This window comes from Bos javanicus, chromosome 6 (genome assembly GCF_032452875.1).
Source record: "Bos javanicus breed banteng chromosome 6, ARS-OSU_banteng_1.0, whole genome shotgun sequence".
NCBI lineage: Eukaryota > Metazoa > Chordata > Mammalia > Artiodactyla > Bovidae > Bos > Bos javanicus.
The window spans coordinates 31190777-31208630 of record NC_083873.1 but is presented as its reverse complement, the minus strand read 5'-3'; the positions used below and the strand labels follow the sequence as shown (position 1 = coordinate 31208630).

The window sequence follows — 17854 nt, the reverse complement described above, 5'->3', positions numbered from 1 at the left end:
GTCTCTGCTTTTTAATATGCTATCTAGTTTGGTCATAACTTTCCTTATAGATTACAGCAAATATGAAAGCTCTGAAGTGAGTCCAGCTTGGAGTGTTTAAAGAATTACAAAGAGTTTAGGATGGCTCAGAGTGAATAAACTAACAAGTAGTGTGAAAGGAGATTGAAGAGTTAGTTGAGCCCAATTGTATTATGGGACCTTAAAAAAAAAACATAGTAAGGACTACAGATATTTCCCTATTAACAAAGATAAGACATTGGAATTTTTAAAAGGTTGGTTTATTGCTTCTATCTATTAAAGATAAAAATTTTGGTGGGAGGGAAGGCAGCAGAGACAGTGAGCAAAAGTGAATGTAGGAAGTTAGGACCAGTGCAGACAGCTCAGGAGATAAATGACTGTGGATCAGTCTAGGGTAGGTTACCTGAGATTGGGGAAAGTGATAGGTTCCATTCTGCCATAACTATAAACTCATAAGCCTGGCAAATGGTATGGATGTGATGGGTGAGACAAACAGGAATCAGTATAACTTTCTTTTCTGATGGTGGTACCATTAACTGAGTTGGTCAAGCATGAACCAAACGTAAGTTAAAAGCCAGGAGAATTAAGACTTTTGCCTTGGATTCAGTAAGCTTGACCTCATTAGACTGAAACTTAGGTATATAAATGTGAAATTTAGGAAAGAAGACAAAATAAGAATTACAATTAAATAGGTAGAAGGTGCTAGTTATGAAAGACATACACTGGTTGGATTATTTAGGGTTTGATGATTTCAGAGATTACTTCAGTGGTAATTAGAAAAAGATGCTTAAATGAGTTGTGATATCCACTGAAATGGGTGGGAAAAGAATAAAAGCAGAAAAAGATAGGCATCTTTTATAAAGATCCTAAAATCTAGTAATAAGAATAGCAAGTGATTTACTTATATAAACTCCAAGTTATAATTTCTCAAGGAAAGAAATTTATCTCACATAGCTGTATCTCACATAGCAAATTTATACCATCTAAAAGTAGATATCTTCAAACACGGTTGATTCACAAGGATAGTGTTTTCAAGGACCAAAGTTCTTTCTACCTCTCCACTCTCCATCCTTGGTAGAGTGAGATGGGACTGTCCTCAGGCTGACCTGCCTTGTGATGAAAAGATGCTTACAATAGCAATAGGCCCAATGTGTTTCCCTGTTTCCACTGAGAAGAGCATGTGTAATCTCTCTTCTCAAGCACGAATACAAATCTGACCCTTCTGCTCAATTAGTTCATCTTAGGTCAGATGTTTACCCCTGAAATGAGCAGATCCCCTGGAGAACATATACTCATAGCTTAAATCTATCTAACAGGGTGGAAGAGATATTGGAGAGTCAACTATAACATCCCTTACAACAAATCTGAAAGAAGAATTATTAGATACTGGAGAATATAAGGAACAAAGGAGAGTCATAAATATGCATAATAACGCTATCATTTTTTACACGTCTGTTTCAAGTTAGTCATTCTTCTGAAAGTTTCCCAGAAACTCCTTTAATCTTCACAAAACCACAAGAGATAGATATTGTTATCATCCTATTTTATAGTCAAGGAAACCGACATGTAAAAACAGGTAAACTGCTCAAGATATAGTTAATAAACTCCTGAAGTGGGATTTGAACCCTGGCTCCAGAGGTCATGCCCTTAAACAGAAAGAGCAATGATACCATCTGTGCATGCATGCATGCTAAGCTGCTTCAGTCATGTCTGACTCTTGTGACCCCATGGACTCTGTCCATGGGATTCTCCAGGCAAGAATACTAGAGTGGGTTGCCATTTCCTATTCCAGGGAATCTTCCTGATCCAGGGATCCAACCTGAGTCTTCTGTGTTGGCAGGCGGATTGTTTACAACTGAGCCACCAGGAAAAGTACAGATTACTTACAATCTATGTTATCTCATTTAATTATTGTAAAACTTCATTGAAGGAAGGATTATTGTACCTTTTTTATAGGTTAAGCAATTTAGGCTTAGAAAACATAAAGGAAAAATACTTTAGTGGTGAATCTATAAACATAAATTGTATAGCAAGCTAACCAGTTAGAGTTATAATGTCCTTTTGCACGTCTTCCTCAATTCCACTTATTTACTTTCTTCCACCTCATCAACCATGAGCTCTTCCTAAACATCCAACAGCACTTTTTCAACTGCTATATTGACCATATCATACTATTTTTCAGATCCCTTTGTGATGGTCACTCCTTTTGTCTCTTTAGAATCTTTGTTATTAATCAGTTGTTTTCTCTATAACTTGATCCAGTATTTTGAACAGTGCTTTGCCTGCAGGGACTTAATAAAACAGTATTAACAGGTGTATTAGATAGAAGTCTTCCACATTTTTACCTAATTGGCCAATTTCTCCTAATTAGCCATTATCTTTATCCCAATAAAATATATTTTTCTTTTACTAGCAAAATAGCTCCTTGAAATTAGAAATTCTGTCTCTTATAGTCACTAAATTTTATCCAGTTTTCATGTAGGGTGAAAAAATTTTACTAATAAGATCTTTTGCGCTTGTAGAAGAAAAACAAGTTCTCTACTGTATCTCCAAAGCTATATTCCTAGTGTTTTCCCTCTCCATGACATCATAAAGTACACAGATCCCTTGTTAACATAAAATCACATAACCATATACTCTTGAAACTAAGAGTTGTAATTTTTTATCTGTTTCACAGCCATCTTTATCAAGGTCATTGTAAGGAAAGAAAATTCTTTAGATGAGAGATAAATGGGACATGGTCAAATAGCTATATTCTGGCAGAGTTTGAATGACATAGAATTCCAGATTTTCCTACTATCACCCTGTGTACTTTCTTCTGCCCCTAAAATCCTAATCTAACTCCAAAACTTTGAGATTTCTGAAGGCAAAGTAGATATGTAAGCTTTGAGTCGGTCACTATGTAAATGGAAGAGATACAAAGGACCCCATAAAGTTCTTCTTGTCTAGCTTCTCCCAGCCCCTCCCAGCTCATCCTGTACCACCCACCCTCTTCGCCAGCACCTGTAACCCAAGGTACAGGTCTAGTCCTGGTGCCTGCTTCTTCCCCAGGCCTTCATTCTTGCACCCACCTCCTCTCCACTTAACTCCTACTCAACTTCCCACCTCAATTTCAATGGCCTATTCATAAGGTGAAATCTAGTCACTTTTTTCAACTTCCATTGCCTTTCCTTCAACAGATACTAGCTCTGAATAGATGTTTACCAGCCCATCTCAAGGTGAGGGAGTAAGGGGGACAATGTAGACAGATGTTAACTTGAGGAATTAAGTTGAAAGAATTGTCTTTTGTTCTGAGATTATAGCCATCTTATATTTGGAGAATTATATATCCTATCATTTAGGAAATGAGCGCAGATTTCTTTTAATATCCTCACTTAAAAATGGAGCAACCTTAGTCAAACTCCCTAAATAGTTTTTTCTGAAGTCTGGAAGTGTTGGAATTACATATCCCTTACTCAAAATGACTGTGGAGGAGTGAAGGTGGGGAAGAGAGATTAAAAAAAAAAAAAGATTAGTATGTAAGCAACTTGCTATACAAGATCTCCATTCCAGTTTTATTTCCTTTTTTAAAGCAACTTGGTGCTTTAAAAACTCAGTATTATTTCACAGTTCTATGTGAAACAGGAGTTTCTAAGCTGATGCTGCTGACACTGCTTTCAAATTTCTTACCTTTAAAAAAAAGTCTTTGGGGATGTTTTACACAGAATTCTATGTCCTACTTTAAATCTAAGAACTTTTTGACCTTCAGTATATGGAGAAAAATGTAAAAAAAAAATAAATGAGAAAAGTGGCTTGTTCAAAGAGAAGCTTTTTAAACATCTTCAAGCAAACCTTTTTTTCATTATCACTGATTAAAATTAAAGGAATAACAAACAAAGCTTTAAAAGGAGTTGTTCCTTGAAATCTTTCATAAAAGGAATTGTTCCTTGAAACCTTTCATAAACACACTGCAGAAAATATTCCATCCTGAAACAAAGACATGTTGAGCCAACTTACTGAATACAAAATTATCAGACTGTGTCTTACTCAGATGGAAGGTGAACATTTGAGGTCTCAAGTAGCCATTGTAACCACCATCTGTAAAATCATTTCTCTGAAAACCAGCTACCTCTAGGATACAGATTCTGCATAATCTCACAAAAGATAGTAGAGAAATCCCTTCAGGAAAGATGAAAAAATGAGCCATTGCATACCACCTTCAGAGTTTCTCACATCCTTTGCCAACATTGAAAATTCATCTTAACTCAGTCGGCAACCAATTGATGCACTCCCACAGGTTAGAATATTCCTTTTCTTCTCCACCAAAAATGACCTTGTGTACACCAGTAGTTTTGCAGGGAGCACAAGGGATTCATTCTTTTGATAATACAGGATTTAAAATTCAGAACTGTGGAATTGCCCAGGAAGATTTCCAAAAGAATTCGGTCACTTGATGGAGCTTATGCTGTACACAACAGAGAGTCTCCACAATGAAACACCTGGTTAAGAGCAGTTTTGAATTCCTAAGCTCTCCTTTCTTCTGTATTTTTACACTTTTGAAATCCATGAAATGGCTGTTAGGCAGAACATGGAATGAAGGACCTTGCATTACCTCAATTTCCTGTTTGTATGCCTGTTTTGATGCAGTCACACCACAGGGCCAATATGAAAGATAAACTTAAAGTGCAATAAAAATTAAAATTGAACTAAAAGGGCAATTCATGCCGAAATCAGTGAAATCAGCCACATATGGTACGTGGCCTAATGTGTTTCAGGTTAATGTAAATGGATTTGAAATTAGAAGAAATAAAACAAACTAGCAATGCTACGTCCCATTCGACAAGTATTTTTTAACCACTTGCCATGTGCCAGACAGTACGCAGGGCAGGATCTACAGCTGTGAACTAGACACAGTCCCAGCCTCCAAGCCACTTACTCTCTAGCAGGAAAGATAAACCTGCGAAAGGAGTATTTTCTGTTCTGTGTGATTTGTGTTCTGAGAACACAAGCAATAGATAAAGAACTCTGGTGAAAAGGATCAGGAAGGCTTCCTAGGGAAGCTGATACTGAACAATTTAAAGAGCAGTTGAAGTCAGTTGATATTATGGGCTGAATTGTGTCTTCCTAAAATTCCTTTCTTTTGGTTCTAATCCCCAGTACCTCACAATGTGGCTGCATTTGAAGATAAGGTCTTTAAAGAGGTAATTAAGGTTAAGTGAAGCCACCAGGGCAAATGCAATGCAGTCTGATCGATGTCCTCATAAGAGGAGGCGATTAGGACTCAAACACATACAGGAAAAACTACACGAAGAGACAGTAGAGAAGCCATCTACTGAGACTCAGAAGAATCAACTTGCTGACTCCTTGATCCAGGACTTCTAGCATGCAGAACTACAAGAAAAGGAATTTCTGTTCTTTAAGACCCCAGTCTTTGGTACCTTGTTATGGCAGCCCTAGCAGATTAATACAGTTGCTGAAGAAAAGCACATACTATACCACTGAAGGAACAGGAGGAGGAGGTCCCCTGTGGATGGAGTGTGACTGAGAGGATGGCAGCAAATGGACCTAGGGAGGCACATGGGGGTCAGGGGAAGAAACCTCTGCCTCCTTCACCAAGTCCTGGTTCAGACTCCATCCTGAGGGTGACAGGACACCATCAGAGGTCCTTTTACATGAGATTAGATATAAAAAGCTTACATTTTATAAAAGTTACTCTGCTGCAGTGTTGATTATTGATTATCTGGAAGTAGACTCTGGCAGCTGGGAGACCAATCTGAAAGGTCCTGCAGTCATCCAAATGAGAGATGTTACATTGAAAGGGAGAGAAAAGTAATCTTGAGACATGAAAGAACAATGTGGAACAGAGCAAACAAACAAAAACTAGCTATCAGACAAAGCACAAGGACAGAGGTGCTAGGATGATCTCTGAGCCTCCCCCACACCATCGCATTTCCACCCCAGTGGTTAGTCTTCACAAAGTAGCCACATTTCTACCCGCAGAGAAGGCAAATTCCATTTTTATGAATTAATATATTTGGCAACATCTCCTAAGGCACCTGCCAACACCAGTGTATCTCAGGCTTGGACTCTTGAACTCTGAGTTCTGTGAACACTAAATTCATCCACACTTTTGGAAAGGAGCAGGGATTGAGGCAAATTCTATGATACCTATATTTATAACACTGCCTACAAGTGTTTCTATTCTGTATGTGTGAAAATTGCCAATGGGATACTCACGAACCCTCTTGATGTGTACCAATAGCCTTAACATCCCTGAGGAAGAATAAACTATCTTCTAAATATAGTTAGGTAAGAAAAGGAAGTGGAGAGGAAGGGGGCAGAAGATGGGGAAATGGAGGAAAAGAGAGAGACGTTTTGGGTTTGGGGTTTTTCCTCACTATTTGACTGCTTAGTTGAGCTCTCTCCAAACAACTTACCTTTAAGTGCATAAGGATGCAGCTCATCTCTTGGAAGAGAGTCCAGTCCCTGCTGGAGCCTAGATGAAATCGATGTGTCTCATTTTATTAGGAGCTTTGCACAAAGGCAAACAGGAGTTGACAAGAAATAAGGTAAAGTCAGGGAGTCTTACATACGTGAAAACTTTATTTGCCATCTATGCGATGTTCAAATATTAGAAGGATTTATTTTTATTATCCCTTTCTTCCAAGTGCTCCATTTTAAATGTCAGTAAGCTTTTAAAAATAAGGACAGGTTTTAGCAAATTGTCAGTCAAGGCTTATTTTCTTTTATTTCCCCAGTGTTTCTTAATAAGTGGGTTTATTGTAGCCCATGTGTCTGTCTGTCCAGTAGCCAACCTTTCCACGTCCTCTGTTCAGTGTTCACATCCTCTCTCATCGTATTTCCCAACTGCCCCTTAGTGCTTTATCTTCTTCTTCAACACTCTGTGACTTCCCAAACCAGAAGGCTTTCAAGGGAACATCACTTTGTGCTTCCTGCGGAAGCTTAAGCACAAAGAAATGATAAAACTCTGGCCCCTGCTTTATTCATAAAACACTTTGCAAAGTACATTTAGTAATTTGCCATTGTAAACCAATGGCATGCAGAGCTTTCAGGGCCCAGTTCTGACACTGTATTTAGTTCGTTTTTGACTGCTCAGCTAAAACTTCCATTTGTATGCATTTATTCTGCTTCACACATTATGTTATCAGTCACTTTCAATATTTCAAAGTCACAGCAGGCTTTTTCTGACACACATTTATCAGAATGAACTGCCTTGATTGCTATTATTACAGACTACCGTGCCTGAGTAAGGGGAAAGGCATATGTCGTACCAGAATATTGAAACTGCCTGATAAAACAATAGATACAAGAGAATAAAAATAGAATAAATGCATATAAATGGATGCTTTAAAAGGCCAGCAAAATGTAGGAGTATAAAATAGGCATATAGAGTTCAAAAACCCATGAAGAAAAATGTAATAAAAATTTTTTGAAGAAGATGAGGTCCCAATTGAAAATTTCACTGTCCCAGTGTCAGAAAATAAGTGGGTATTACATACTTCTTTTCAGTAATCATGGATTCAAATAAGCTCTACTTATGGATGTTGCCTTTGAAATCCACTACTGAATAACAAAGAAAATAATAAAAACACATGCTCCAACCAAAACTAAAGTTAGTGAAAGCTATAAGGAACTAATCAGAACTCCAGACCCATTACTCCTTTATTCTTGATAGGTTACTAAATATATCACCTAGCAGAAGACCTGGGTCCTATTTGCCTGCTCTTTACTTCACTTTTCGTCTTTAATCAGACTTCAGAACTGCATACCAAAGAAGAACCATAGAAATCAATTTTAGAGTCAGAGAACACCAATGTCTATGTGTGGGCCTCCTTAGAATTTCTTAATTTTCAAGAAAGTTTGTTTCATGCATAAAGCATGAAATAAAAAATAAGCCACAGTAATTGGTATACCAAATATCTTTCTAAAAGTGAATTAGGGACTTCCCTGGTGATCCAGTGGCTAAGACTTCACCTTCTAATGCAAGGAGTGCAGGTTCCATCCCTGGTCAGGGAGTTAAGGTACCACATGCTGCTGCTGCTGCTGCTGCTATGTCACTTCAGTCGTGTTCGACTCTGTGCGACCCCACAGACAGCAGCCCACCAGGCTCCGGTGTCCCTGGGATTCTCCAGGCAAGAACACTGGAGTGGGTTGCCATTTCCTTCTCCAATGCATGAAAGTGAAAAGTCAAAGTGAAGTCGCTCAGTCGTGTCCGACTCTTGGCGACCCCATGGACTGCAGCCTACCAGGTTCCTCCATCCATGGGATTCTCCAGGCAAGAGTACTGGAGTGGGGTGCCATTGCCTTCTCTGAAGATGCCACATGCCTTGTGGCCAAAATCCCAAAACTGTAAAACAGAAGCAATATTGTAATAAATTCAATAGAGACTTTAAAAATGGCCCACATCAAAAAAATCTTTTTTAAAAAAGTGAATTAATAGAATACAGAAATCTGAAGCATTTTAACTATTGCCAAAGATGAGGAAAACAGAAAAAGCTCTTTTCTTTAGGACATTTATATAGCTTTATGAATTTGCCTCAGTTCATATATTCCTTAACATGCTCTTCCAAAGTAATATTCAAGAAATTATGGTAGACGTAGAAAACTTCCATCTAACAGACCCACAGTTTGGAAACGCAAAATTAAAAGAAATTGTAATCCCACTCAAGAAACAACCAAAATATCTAGGTCATAACCTGCTTACTCTATTACAGAAATAATATCTAATCTCTTCTAAAGAAATTGTTTAATTTGAATGTTATTTAAAGCCCTGAAATGAAGACGTGCTCTTTTAATTCTTTTGAATCCTTATAATTAAATGTCAATATCACATTTTAAAAATTTTAGGCAGATTAAATTATTCTGTCATCATCTCACTTATTCATTGTCCTGGCCTTCTTACAAATATTAATAGTTTTTAGGTATGTATTGACTCTTCACAGACCATCTGACCAGTAGCATAACTCTAGATTTATACACAGAAAAGATTATGGTGAAATACATAGTAATTCAGAAAAAAAATTTTAATTTGAAAAATATGTTTATTAGCATAATTTTATTATTCATAAATAGGTATTCTTTTAAAATAATATCTATCAATATAGAAAACAAACATGGTTATAAAATGAGAAAAACAAGAAAGGATAAATTAGGAGTTTGGGATTAAAATATACACACTCACTACTATATATAAAATAGATAACCAACAAGTACCTACTTATAGCACAGGGAACTATATTCAGTATTTTGTAATAACCTATAAGGGGAAAAAATCTGAAAAAAAATATATATATACTATATATAACTGAATCACTTTGTTGTACACCTAAAACTAACACCCTGTAAATCAACTGCCCTTCAGTTTTAAAAAATAATAATAATAATTTGATGCTTTCAAATTGTGGTGCTGGAGAAGACTCTGGAGAGTCCCTTGGACAGCAAGGAGAGCAAACCAGTCAATCCTAAAGGAAATTAACCCTGAATACTTATTGGAAGGACCAATCCTGCAGCTGAATGAAGCTCCAGTACTTTGGCCACCTAGTATAAGAGCCAACACATTGGAAAAGACACTGATGCTGGGAAAGACTGAAGGCAAAAGGAGAAGAGGGTGGCAGAGGAAGAGATGGTTAGATAGCATCACTGACTCAATGGACATGAATTTGAGCAAACTCCGGAAGATAGTGAAGGACAGGGAATCCTGGCATGCTACAGTCCCTGGGGGCACAGAGTCAAATACGACTTAGCCATTGAACAACAACAACAATAGTAACAAAGTGAGAAAAAAGAATACCATGTAGAATATTAAAATGTCTTGAGATTTTAAAATAAAAAAGACATGACTCAAAGTATGCAGAATATATCATATTTTAAATACATATCTTTACTGTATCTAGCAAAGTCAAAGCACTAACAATTTTGTTAAAATATCTTTTTTTTCCTAATAATAAGGATAATCATTTCTAGACAGCAATTATTTCTCTTTGAGGGAAAACAAAAAGGTTTACTGCAGTCAGTAGTCATTTTAGTAAAGTGTTTCTCTTCCTAATTAATGTGTTAGGAGAGATAAATATATTCTGTTTTTGTGTAAAAATTTTGAATCCATTTTCCATTGAATAACTAAATATGTTCAATCTTAGTTTTATTCCACAATCTATGGAGACATTAAAAATAAGTGCCATAAAGTGTAAAGATTGGGAGACTTGGAAAACCTCTAACATATATTAAGCAATTTATTTGTATTAATTAACCCAGTTACTAATTTGGAAAAATCTTTATGTCAGCTTAGAACTGCTACAAGTGATTATATCTGTTAGAAATAAAACTAATTTAGTCTGTTCATCAACATGCAAGGATACCTTTATTGAATAAAGCAAAGTATATGTAGATATTACACAGTGGAAGTTTTAAGGTAGGTCACCAATAAACAGAGAATTTATATTTTTATCAGTTTATCAAATCAAATGAGATTTGCTCATTACAAAATTAAATGCTTCATCTGCATATACACATCACATTTTCCACAAACTCATACATCCTTCTTCACACACACACACTCACTCACACACTGCTCACTACATTCCGCACTCCCAGTCACTCATTTCCTTCCCCATATTTGACTCATAATTAGCATACCAAAAAGGACAGCTGTGAAAAGGTGAGGCAACTAATTCTAGCTGTCATTTCAATAAAACACCCCTTAAAAAGTTCAATTTTTATTAGACCTTTTTATAGTTCTCACTGCTTCAGAAAAGTTCATATGATCAGTTCTTTGTTCGGGTAGTTTTAAAGGTGTCACTTTTCTCATAGATGTTTTACTGCTCTGGGGGAGAAGGGGTTCGGTATCTTGTCACTTAGTGTGCTGTGAGCCTGTGGTGGGTATACAAGTCTGGCTTCTGAGAACCTTCATCTAGGGAGTATACATTGATAACAATAACACCTATTTAAAAATGAGAAATTCTTCTTTAGCTAGCTAGCCCTTCTTTAGCTAGCTAATTCTTCATCTTCAGGTGAAATTTTATTCATATTCTTACCCTTTTTATTTACAGTTTCCTTATAATTTTGAGCTTCTACTTCTTTCTTATTTGTATCTTAATAAAAGCTCATTTCAATTTATCTTTATAGTAATTATAATACTTTAATTTGTTTAGAATATTGTATATCATATACTTAGGACATTGTATGTATTTACAGATATTTAGTGAATGCTGATGTTAAATGTAGATCAACCAAATGACTTTGAACCACTCTTATGGATGAAGAGTTCCCACCAAACCATAAAAATTTTCTCTACTCTTAGTATTCCACCATAGCAGTGTTTGATTTTGTAGGATAGCAATGCCTTCTAACATAGTGTCTTTCCTAGATGAAAACAAAACAGAAGTAAATATGGCACACTTGTTGGTTCAACCATACATTCAAAAGCTCAAGCACAAATTTAGGGGAAAATATCTTCTAAAATATCATTTAGGGAAAAATGACTTCTCATTTCTAATCAGCTCTGCCCCAACTTCAAAAAACTCATATCCAGAGCACCAGTTCTTATTTGTTTATTTACTGTGATAGAGTTCTTATTCAAAGTATTCTACTTAAGTCTTTCTTAGGAGGACTATCTGGAAGCTACACTGAGGGTGGAAATCTATAGTTGGATTGCCTAAGATACAGATTTCTTATAGAACCTAACACAGCTGCCAATTTACTTTTGAGGGCAATCAGGATGCTCATTAGTAATTGAGTTGAAGCAGAGAGGAACTTCATTTGTACTGAGTCAGTGACCTGGATCATTTTCAGAATGAGTATTGAGCTGAAATGGCCCATTCATTTCTACTTCCAGTGGGATACTGTACCAAAAGGTTATGGCTCTTACCTTCCTCCAGCAGTGACAGGGATTTTCAGGAGCAGAAAACGTCACTTTATGTTTGCAATTTATAGCTCAGAGTAATTTTTAATATGATTTTTGATTACTCTTACAGCATGAAATAAGCCTGTATTTTCAGCTAACCTATGGGACTGAGTCCAACACCTTCATTTAGTAGGTAATTGAAATATGACAGTTCATGCTGATGAATCAAAGGTTTCAGAAGTGAGGAAGGAGATTAAAATAAAAACAGACAAATCTGGAGCATGATCAACAGAAGTGGGTATAAAGTTATAGGGAACTTCAGTGGTTTATTAAAGTGGTGTTAAATAAATAAATTAAAGTATTGAAATAATACCACTTTAATCATTTAATAGCAGAAGCCTGTATAGGACATATGATAGCCAGGCACTATTCAAATAGCTTTAAATATATTATAATTTTTGTCCTCACAACTCACCTATTTTACAGATGAAAAAACTAGAGATTACAAAGAGATTAAGTGACTTTCCCAAAATCATACAAGTAGCAAGTGATGGAACTAGTATTCACACCTCAACATTCTGGCTCCAGAGTCAGTAATCTTAACCACAATACTCTATTACTAAGACTATCAGTATGCACTGTGATACCCTCTTGTGATGCCAGGCAGCAGCATCAAGCCATAGACCCCAGTCAGCCATACATTCATGACAGTAAAAAATCAATACATTTATAAACATTCTGTAATCATACAACCATTCTATTTTTCATTTTCAGTGTAGTATTCAATAAATTACATGAGATATTCAACACTTTGATATATAATAGGCTTTATGTGAGATGATTTTTCCCATCTATAGGCTAATATAAGTGTTCTGAACACATTTAAGGTACTAGATTAAGTTAGCTGCATTAAATGCATTTTTTACTTAAAATATTTTCAACTTAAGGTGTGTTTACCAGGACAAAGCTCCATCATAAGATGGGTAAGATCTGTATTGCATTCATATTCTAAGTTGCTATTATGATTTATAATTGAGAAATAGTATTTGGTCTTCATCTGGCATAGATTTGCTAAGAATCTTAAAATTTCGTAAGTAATGAGAGCAACGAAGGTGACTTTTATAATGTTAATGACGTGTGACTTTTGGACTGCACCTACTGATGGGGAGGGAATGGAGGAGGGGGTGCAAGGAGAACAAACCTGTTTGGACGATTGATATCTGAGGAGAGTAGAGAAGCTGGTGGTTGAATGAATTACCAGTGCTCAATGAAATGATCATGCCTACAAAATAAAGCCTGCCTAAAAACCCAAAAGTACAAGGCTTCCAAGTTGCTGAACATTTGGGGAGAGTGACATGCAGGAGAGACCAAGGAATCTCATGACCCTCCCCCATACCTTGCCCTAGGGTTCCTCTTCCATTTGGCTGTTTCTGAGTTATATCCTTTTCTAATAAGGTGATCCAGTAAGTAAACCATTTATCTGAGTTCTGCCAGCTACCTTAGCAAATTAATCAGACCCAAGGAGGGGAGGGGGGTTATTGGAACCTCCAATCCAGTTGATCAGAGGCACAGGTGACAACCTGGACTTGCAGTTGGCATCTGAAGGGACATGGGGAAGTCTTGTAAGACTGAACCCTTAACCTGAGGAATCTGATGCTATTTCCAGGTAGATGGTGTCAGAAGTGAGTTGAACTATAGGACACCCAGCTGGTGTTTGAAAATTGCTTATTGGTGTGGGAAACCCCCTACACACACAGACACATATACATCAGAGTTGCTGACCAGAATCATTCAGTTACCTCCAAGTAAAGAATTACTCATCAGGGATGTGGAGTCCCAGCCCAGTAGCAATGCCCTCATTGCTAAGAGGCCAAGAACAATTTTAATATTTCATCATTCTCAACCTCCAGTGAATTTTTTCAAGTAGGAAATCTGAGCAAAGCAACTCAAATAACTATTTTTACCCCAAATTTGTGCAGGAATTCAAGAGCACATGTTAACAAAGGTTTTCAGCCAGTTAACTGAGAATGATACAGTGGATAAGGTGTTCTCCACACTTCTATGGCGACCCTAGGGCACTGGAGCCTTCAGTGAAACAGGGGCACTGACACACATAAGACAAACCCCATCCCGCAGCAGCAGCTAAGCTCATAGCAGAGACAGTCCAGCACAGCAACCTCAGCAGCACTCTGGCAGCAACAGCCGGGTGCAGGAGACACGTTTATCCAACTCTAAGTCCAAAGGCCTTAGGGTCAGGCGAAAAAAACGTGCCAAGGATAAGAGAACTGGAGGAAAGGGGCCACATGGCTGCTGAAACTACAGAAGTCCATGTAAAACTTTCACAGGTGAGTCCCAAGATGAATTAAAGAGCCTGGAGGTCCCACAGTCTTGGGTGGGGATGAGCCGGATGGTGGCTACTGCTTGTGTCCAAAATTATCACACCTTCCTCCCTTGTGGGTGTAGGCTGAAAAAAAAAAAAAAGATAGATTACGTATGCATCCACAAATCATTAATAATCTTTTCTGTATATTTGGAGGGTAAGGTCATCATATCATATTTAATTTTAAATGTTATACATACTAAAATTCAGTTTGTCAAAAAAACTTCTGAAATGAAAAGAGAAAATATTAATTTGATAGATGTCATAGCTTACAAAAAAAGGGATGATGGATAGGTTATATTCCATTTTTTAAGCTTTTAAGATTTTGCATTTCGTCATAAATTTCTTTGCACTAGATGATTGGTAGCCTTGACTAAGACATCAGGAAGAGGAGATATAATGAAGATTCACAGGCAAAGTGCAGACCCAAACATAGCTGAGTCATCAGTGGGAATTTCTATTACTTTCTCAATCTCTTTTAAATTTTATGTTAGACTTAACTGTTAAAAAGGCTCAGTACTGAGGATGCTGACACTAGTCCTCAAATTGAAAACCTTATCAAGATAAGAAATTTGACCCTTTTGTACTATATGATTTTAAAAGAAGACTATCAGTCATGTCTGACTCTTTGTGACTCCATGAACTGCAGCACGCCAGGCTTCCCTGTCCATCACCAACTCCCAGAGCTTGCTCAAACGCATGTCCATCGAGTCGGTGATGCCATCCAACCATCTCATCTTCTGTCACCCTCTTCTCCTGCCTTCAATCTTTCCCAGCATCAGGGTCTTTTCCAATGAGTCAGTTCTTTGCATCAGGTGGCCAAAGTATTGGAGTTTCAGCTTCAGCATCAGTCCTTCCAATTCAGGACTGATTTCCTTTAGGATTGACTGGTTGGATCTCCTTGCAGTCCAAGGAAGGCTATAATGGCCCCTTTTGGTAATAGAATCTCTGATTTACTAAAAAAAAAAAATAGCTTTAATATATAACTCATTATTTTACATTTACAATAGCAGCATTATTATGATGATCATGTGAAAAATAGTACCAGTGATTCTTTTTTGATGATCCAGAGTTGGAGGTCTTTGTTAAAAAATAAAAAAAAAAAAACAAGGACTCTGAAATAACTAAATTTGAATTTTAGAACATATGCATATGAATTATTTCTAACAAAGGGTATTCTCATGTGACAAGCAGGGGAAGCTTGTATTTCTAACTATGTTTACTTAGTGTTTTAATGTCAGTTAAAATGCTATCTCAGTCAAAATAGCTCCTATATATGTAAAATTATGGTTATTTCCCAAATTATACTATTTTTTTATTCAACTAATACCATGTTTAAATGGTGTTATTTTGACTTGCCAGTAGATACAGGTAGTAACCTAAACAAGTTTTTTATATTGCAAGACATTGCTTACAGTCAGAAAAAAAGAACATTTTCTATAATTTTATATTGAGAGTAGAAAGTAAGACTCTATTTAGTTCTGCATTAGAAATAACTGTGGACTAAATAACTTACTATTTCAGTTGAAACACCCATCACACAATGGGAGAAATATTCTGTTTTGAAAGGGCCAATAGATATGAACCTGCCCCTCGATTTGTAAGCAAATGTTTCTAAAAAATATTTTAAGAATCAAAATTTTAAATTGTGATTATGTCAAGAATTGTGAGAGATCTGAGATTTTATACGACTTGCAAGTGTCAAGTTAGCCCTGTCACAGTTTCAGAAATGCTGACAGAAGACATGAGACTCCTGGATCAGAAATGAAGAACTTTATTCACGGCAGACTGAGCAGCGTGCGCTTCATTTTTTCAAGTTTTCCCTGCCCTCAGGTCTGATGGAGATAATGCAGAGTAAAGCCCAGAGAGATCCTGCTCACATAGTGTGTCTTACACAGGGACTGACCTGCCCAAACTTTGCCCAAGATGGAGACATCATCTTTATTATTCAGTCAGGAAAGAAAATCTGCCTCTATCCCAAGGCTATTTGCTAGACAAATATCCTTGAAACGAGTCCAAGACAAAAGGCATCACAAGACATGTAGAGACAAAGTGGAAAATTGTCCCTCAACAAAATATTTTAGTAGAACCTCATTATTCACAATTCGGTACTTGAGAACTCACTTGAAGAATTTTTGTGCAACCCTAAAATCAATACTTGCCACACTTTCACAGTCATATGCACACATGAGCAGAGTGGGGAAAAGCTGAGTTGCCTGACACTCAGGTTCCCAGCTAAGGCCAAATTTATTTTAGTTCTTGTACAGTAAAGTATCTTTTCTGTAGTCCACTGTCAAGGCTTTTGCATTTTTGTGAAGTTTCCTTTTTGGTGATTTTGTTATTTAAAATGGACCTGAATAGTGCTGAAGTACTGTGTAATGTTCCTAAGTACAAGAAGGTCATGGCATGTCTTAACAGAGAAAATGTTAGAGAAGTTTCATTCACGTACAAGTTATAGTGGCATTGGTAGTGAATTTGAAATTAATGAATCAAAAAAATGTGTGTTTAATAAGATACATGAAAAATGTGTATTTAATATGACTTTTCTTTGAGCAGAAACAGTCATAAAACAAAGTTACGAACTGATCTTTTGATGAAAATGTTGTGACCAGAGGCTCACAGGAACCTAACGTGTATTTCACCTAGGAGCAATGGTTCAGGAGTCACTAATTCAGTGTTTGCTGCCTCTTTATGGCCCATCACTGCTGTGAATAATGAGAATTAACAGTATAGTCAATCACAAATACAGCAACCCCACTTCCACTCTTGCTCCCTTATAGCCTCTCCTCAACAAAACAGCAAGAGGGATCTTGTAAAACAAGCACAATTATAGCTCAACTCTGCAGATGTTCTCCAGTGACTTTCCCCTCTCAGAATCAAAAGTAAACTTACCTCAAAGGTGCTCCAGCATCTGCATTCAGCACCTTGCCTCTGTGGCCTCTGAACTCTCCCCCTTGCTCATTCTGCTTCACCTACTCAGGCTTCCTTGCTGTTTACAGAACAGGCCATTTCCTGCCTCATGACCTCTGCACTTACTTCTCCTCTGTCTAGAAAACTCTTCTTCTTTTTCCAGAGTTCTGTATGACGTAATCCCGCATCTCTTTCAGATCATTGCTAAAATCCCACCTTCCCATTGAAGCCATCACCAACCAATGTGTTTAAAGTTGGAAGCCTGTCCCTCTCAACCCTGGTACCCCCCATCCTCTGTCTGTTTCATTGCTGTCCATGGCACAACCACCATCTGACCTAGGCTAAATATTACATATGCATTTTGTTTATCATGATCCTTCCCCAAAATATGCAGGAATTATTATTGTCTGTTTTATTTATGGCTGTGTACCCAAAAGACTCTGATGCTGGGAGGGATTGGGGGCAAGAGGAGAAGGGGACTACAGAGGATGAGATGGCTGGATGGCATCACTGACTCGATGGACGTGAGTCTCAGTGAACTCTGGAAGTTGGTGATGGACAGGGAGGCCTGGCGTGCTGTGATTCATGGGGTCGCAAAGACTCAGACACGACTGAGCGACTGATTTGATCTGATCTGATCTGACCCAGAGCCTAGAACAGTGCCTGAATCACCATAGATCTTTAATAGGTATTTATTGAATAAATGA

General features: G+C 37.2%; 1 protein-coding gene and 1 long non-coding RNA gene across 2 annotated transcripts in view; one reads left to right on the top strand and one right to left on the bottom strand.

Moving 5' to 3' along the window:
• GRID2 (glutamate ionotropic receptor delta type subunit 2) overlaps positions 1-17854 on the top strand; it is a 1602175-nt gene that overhangs the window by 1477766 nt on the left and 106555 nt on the right. The window lies entirely within an intron of this gene.
• Positions 14284-17758, bottom strand: LOC133249361 (uncharacterized). The gene is made up of 2 exons (XR_009736921.1): positions 17130-17758; positions 14284-15193 (listed from the first exon to the last, which is right to left on the bottom strand). It is a non-coding gene; the product is annotated as an uncharacterized LOC133249361 (long non-coding RNA).